Raw genomic sequence first — 5,930 nt, 5'->3', positions numbered from 1 at the left:
CACTAGGTGCGCCACGTGTTTTTTGATTTGCTAGAAAGAAATGACTCATTAGCGTCATTCATTTTGGGAGTCAAGCTAGAAGTTTGTGATTCATTTTTGAATTTACTCCCACAGGATTCTGTCTCACTCCTGCTAAAAGTAAGATCTGGTCCTACCAGTCCCACTATGTGTTTTTGCTAAGTTGCTAAGATTTACTAATAAGACTGAGATTCATGTAAAAGATTCTGATTCGCGGCTCACAAGAACCATTTCTTTGTGAATCTCACTACACTGGAAACATTCTTGCATGCAACCCTGTGAGAACAACTCAATATAAAGACGTTTCCCGACATCATTTCATAATACAAAGTCATTTTTATTTCATCATTCTCAAAACAGACTGCAAACTCACTTTCTCAGCTATGACACACTGGTAACTATGACATGCCATGTCCCTGCTGTTGAATCTGTAGTGAGTAAAATCGGAGTAAAGGCCTGTCACACCAAGAACGATAACTATAACGATATGTTTATTGTAAGCGTGCACCGCAGGTTTGCCGTCTGCTGCTTTAAATGCTTGAGCTCTTTAGAGCATGATGGATTCTGATTGGCTCTCAATTGTTTTTTATCATTCATTAGCTGGAAAAACGAGTTTTGAAAGAGATTCCAATGCTATTGTTCCTCTGTGCCGTTATCATTTTAGTTTTTGTGTGTTGTGCTATTCTTTTATTTTAATTTGAATTTTTTTTATATATATATATTTATTTTTTTTATTGGTTTGTATTTATTTATTTATTCAGAACACTGTCCCATCTGTAGGATGGGAAGTGTGGTGCAATTTTAATAAATGAAATCTGAACTGTTTAAAGAAGATCATGATTAATTGGAAAATTTATATTTTTACCCAGCCCTATGCCCAAAATAATCAACTGAGTGCCAAGGTTTTTCTCAGGAAGTGGCTCCCATTCAAGAAGACTATTAATCTTTCATCTCTGGTATTTTTTTCAAGTTCTCTTTTAACACACAGCTCCAACTAACCTTGGAGTCACTATGGTGACCTTGTCTATTTGGTTAAAATAAGAACTTTTGTACAAGGTAAAATAACATTTTTTTTAAATACAGAATGTCACCTTAAAGGGATACTCCACCCCAAAATGAACATTTTGTCATGAATCACTTACCCCCATGTCGTCCAAACCCGTAAAAGCTCTGTACGTCTTTGGAACACAATTTAGGATATTTTGGATGAAAACCGGGAGGCTTGTGATTGTCCCATAGACTGCCAAGTAAATAACAGTGTCAAGGTCCATAAAAGGTATGAAAATCATCCTCAGAATACTCCATCTGCCATCAGACGTGCAATCTGTGTTATATGAAGCGACGGGAACAATTTTTGTAAGCAAAGAAAACAAAAATAATGACTTTATTCATACACAGCATACGGTGATATGGAGAGACACAGAGGATACTGTTGACAAAGGAATTGTTGAATAAAGTCGTTATTTTTGTTTTCTTCGCTTACAACGGAGCTTTTACGGGTTTGGAACAACATGGTGGTAAGTGATAAATGACAAAATTTTCATTTTGGGGTGAAAACAAACTCGCACATCTGTTGACCAAAAATTTCAACCATTCCATGCAAGTTCAAACATTGCGAATGCTCATGAGATCCTTAAGAAATGTTGTTCTTCCTTTGAAAAGTGCCTGAACGCAGTGCTCGATGCAATTCCTCCAAATGCTGACTCGCCACTCTTCAGAGCGCATCATGTTTGAGAGAGATGATTGTTGTTTGCATGACTATTTGCCATGCAAATGAACTATCCCTGCATACCCCCAAACAATGAGATAATGCTCCAAGCAAAATATCTCCGGAGATAAAATCAAATTTGTTGGTCAGTATGGAAACCATGTGCTGACACCAGCATAAACGCAATCAGTGAATAGTGGTTGTTAATTTAGCCCGGAGCGAGGAACACCTAGGGCAGACCTACACGTCGGGACGTCAACACGACACATTCCAGTCACAGTAAAGGCAGAGGGGTTATCAAGAGGCCTCCAACCAAATGTCACCACGTGTTTTTACCCATAATTTATTTATGATGAGAGAGGACAAAAGGTTAATGGGGGGTGGTGTGGAAACATTTCTCAAATCCCTGTCCCATATAGCCACAGTTCCCTAAACATGCTTAAAATGGGTAGGCAAAATGAAATAGGTCAAATCATAGCTGCTGTTAGTGATTTTTTATTAGGTCTACCGCACATAAACTGTCCTCACAACCTGACTATGGGAGAAATAATACTTCTCTTCTGGTTCTGTAATCAACTACAAAATTGCTGTTAGTTAGCCAAGAGAAAAAAAAATCTAATAATAATATATGAAATAAGGTCCCTAAGAAATGTGACTCACTTAAAACATAAATAATTATACAATTAAACACTTGCGAGGAGAAATAATGCTTCTCTCTTCTGGCAGTGTAAACAGACAAAAAACTGCAGTTAGCCAAGAGAGAGAAAAATATCTCCAATATTTTTTAACACATGGCTACTTTCAAGAAACATACTTCTTGTCATAATAATAGTGTAGGAATGACATCTATCACAAGATGTGTGTCACAAAACCAACAATATTTTTTTTTTTTTTTGGTGTTGTTAATAATGATTATTGCAGCTTTTTTAATGTGTTATAGGTTTTTTATTTTTTTGTTTTTTCCAAATTACTTTTATTTTTTATTTTTTTACTAAATCTTAAAGTAGTATGTACTTTCTCCCTACACAAGCTTAAAAAATGGAAGTAGGGCTTCCCCTGCTGTTTATGGTGCTGTATTACAGAGAACAAGCAAAACTGACCAAGTCCTTCTTCTTGCCCTTGATGTTTTACATTTCATGCCATATTTGTGAGAGGTCAAAAACTGTGGGAATTTCTAGTGGTGTCATACGCATACTTATATTTATATTTTGCACAAGAACACTAAATGTAGCTGCATTGTTTTTCTCCTCTTGTTTGTTTGCCTTTAAATCTCATATCTTGGTGATATAGCAGTTCACACTAATGTTAGCTAAGCTCATTGCTGTGTAAATGTGCAAATGTCTCTTAAAGGAAATAAATCTCTGAAACCAGTGACATTTGACCCTGTTGCATTATGTTGGTCAAGGCCTTGCTGCACCTTGAAACATTTACACAACAAATCTATCTACTATCTATCAGCCAATATCTATATTTTAAGGCATTTTTTTTTTTTGCAGCTCAATCCTGCTGTATGTTTGCCATGGCAACTGATTATTATTATGATTGGTTGTACAATTTTACAGGAACAAATGAACATTTTGTCAAAATTATGGATGGTTTGGCTTTTTCTTAGGGATGTCTGTAGGGATATCTGGTGATATTACAGAAAACATTAATAATTAATACATGTAATCTTTTACAAATCTTAAAATGTATTTAAAAAAATTATTTACATTGTAACACTGTGAATTTTAGTTTTTAATGTTTTATTTTGAGACAAAATAGTATGCAATTATAATATTGACCATATACTGGTTGTCAGTCATAATATAAAAAAAATATTGTCTTATCAGTGTCATCTGGATTTTATTATTATTGCATCCCTAATTTTTTTTTCTCAGATTATTTGTGTAAAAACAGGCTGCTATAGGGACTTCCAGATTTCATCACCTCTGTTTTAAAGTAAATATAATGAGTTCTGTACAGAGTTTGTCATCTTCCTCTTTATTTTACTTTGTACGTAGACCTGTACAATGCACCAATTTCTTCTAATTAAACATTTAATTTCAAAACCATAAGAATTAAAGGCATAGTTCAGACTGGAGTTTTAAACTGGAGAAAGTGGAGTTACCTGTACGACTTGTACTGTATTAGCCAGAAGCAAAAGCATTTGAAGTTAAAAACTTCTTGCTGACTTTGTTAATTACAAATACAGATCTTTTCACTTCCCAAGAGGTTAACTGATGGATTACTTGTAGATAATTGTGTGTTTTTTTTGTTTGTTTTTTTATAAGCTGTTTGAACTCTTATTCTGATGGCACCCGTTCACTGAAGAGGATCCATTGGTGAGCAAGTCATGTAATGTTGAATTTCTCTAAGAACTGCCATCATGAGATATATTTTGGGAAATAAATGCTTTCTACGCCGTGCAGGAAATAAATAAATGGTCACTTAATGAATGTTCAAACAGACATCTGAATTATTAATGCCAACATTGGTGTATATAAAAAAAGATAAACGCCAAAAAGTAAGTTACATGATGATATAGGAACACCTCGAAGGTTTTAATCAAACTGAAATGCTGGAAATATGATAAAAGCAAGTTCAGTTCTTTCAAAGTGAATAGTTGCCACCTAGTGTCTCTGTTGTTTATTGCACTGACATAGTCTAATGCTTATCCAAATATGTTTTTTTTTTTTTTTTTTCCAAATTATTTCCTCATAACATTAATGACATTTAATGTAGATAAAGGTTCAGTCAGTAATACAGATCAGCAGTCTGTGCAGTGGTTACATATTTTTGGCATCCATCTATCCTGACCTGATCAGGCTATTGGCCTATGGTGCAGCAGAGGGTGTATTTTTCTCTGATGGCATAAATAGTGGAGGTTAAGCAGCTTATTTTTCATTTTCTGCTCTTGAATAAACTGGACTCCCTTATTTAGTCATACTTGGACTGAGTCACACCGCTGGCAATGAGCCTCAGAAATATTAGCCTGCGGAGCAGGGAGCTTGGGAGTGAGGCCATGTTCAAGAGTCAGGAAGCCAACCGCCCACCAGCCTCACACTCACAGCTACACTAATAAAAAGGCCATACAGCAAAAAAAAAAAAAAAAAAAAAAAAAAAAAAAAAATGTATGAAGCCCTTGACCCACAGCAGTATCCTACCCATAAAGCACTGGTATCAGAAAGCACAGTGCTAAAAAAATACATTCGGTCATAAATCAAATTTACGGCAGAGCTCAGAAGAAACGAAGATAATAAGACACTATAATTTTGCCAACTCTTTAGTCATAATTCACAAAGAGTATTACCTATTCTCTGTAAGAAAGAAGTGAATACTGTCTTACTGACAAGGCCTTTAGGTATAACTTAGGTAAATGATTATTAAAATAAATACAGCATTAAATCTATAGATAAAATTAGCATGCAAATCTATTATGAGTTTTCATTAATTCTACGCCTTGGACCAATCAATAGAATGTGACACACATACAGAGACAGGCCTTACAGAAAATCATTAAAATATTTAAATACCGTCTAAATCTTTAATAGAACTATGATAACGCCACGAGGCAAATAATGGAACAATATCACATATATTATATTATTAATAAGCAATCTGAATTACATGTTATCCTCTGTTAATTTCTCTCTCTTCCAGCTGTTTGTTTGTCTTACCTGTCCTTGTTTATTTGATGTTTTCGTTTAGCAGTCATTCGAAAAGATACAGTCTATGGTGGAAAACTATCCAATGCAATGCATAATGTATATTTATTTTAGTTTAGTTCCCTATGGACCTGTGGAATGCTTCCGTTTGTTTTGTGATATATTAAGTAAAGAGTGGGGTTTGAATTTCATGTATTGCTTTCCTGGGGAGAAGAGAGTGTGTGGGTGTGAGAGATATTTCAGTAGTTTTTGCAAACCTACATCCAGACCATGACGTCCCTATGATGTCATCTGTTTTTTTTTTCAGAAGCCTAACATCATGAGCAAATAACAAAAATAGATGCGAAAATATGAAATACATAAACAGCAATTTATAAATTTTGGCGTTCAAATTATTATTTTGCTGACTTGTGTGGTACTCAGTGGAAAGTATTTTTGGCATATGTGCGGGTGCATCCTGTGGATAGGAAGAAACTGGAAGGAATGATCACTGTTATACTTTTTTTTTATATATAAAATATAACATTAATTGTTACACATTTAATATTATAACAGCT

Source organism: Cyprinus carpio, chromosome A20 (genome assembly GCF_018340385.1).
Source record: "Cyprinus carpio isolate SPL01 chromosome A20, ASM1834038v1, whole genome shotgun sequence".
NCBI classification, from domain to species: Eukaryota; Metazoa; Chordata; class Actinopteri; order Cypriniformes; family Cyprinidae; genus Cyprinus; species Cyprinus carpio.
Note: the sequence above shows the minus strand (reverse complement) of the source record.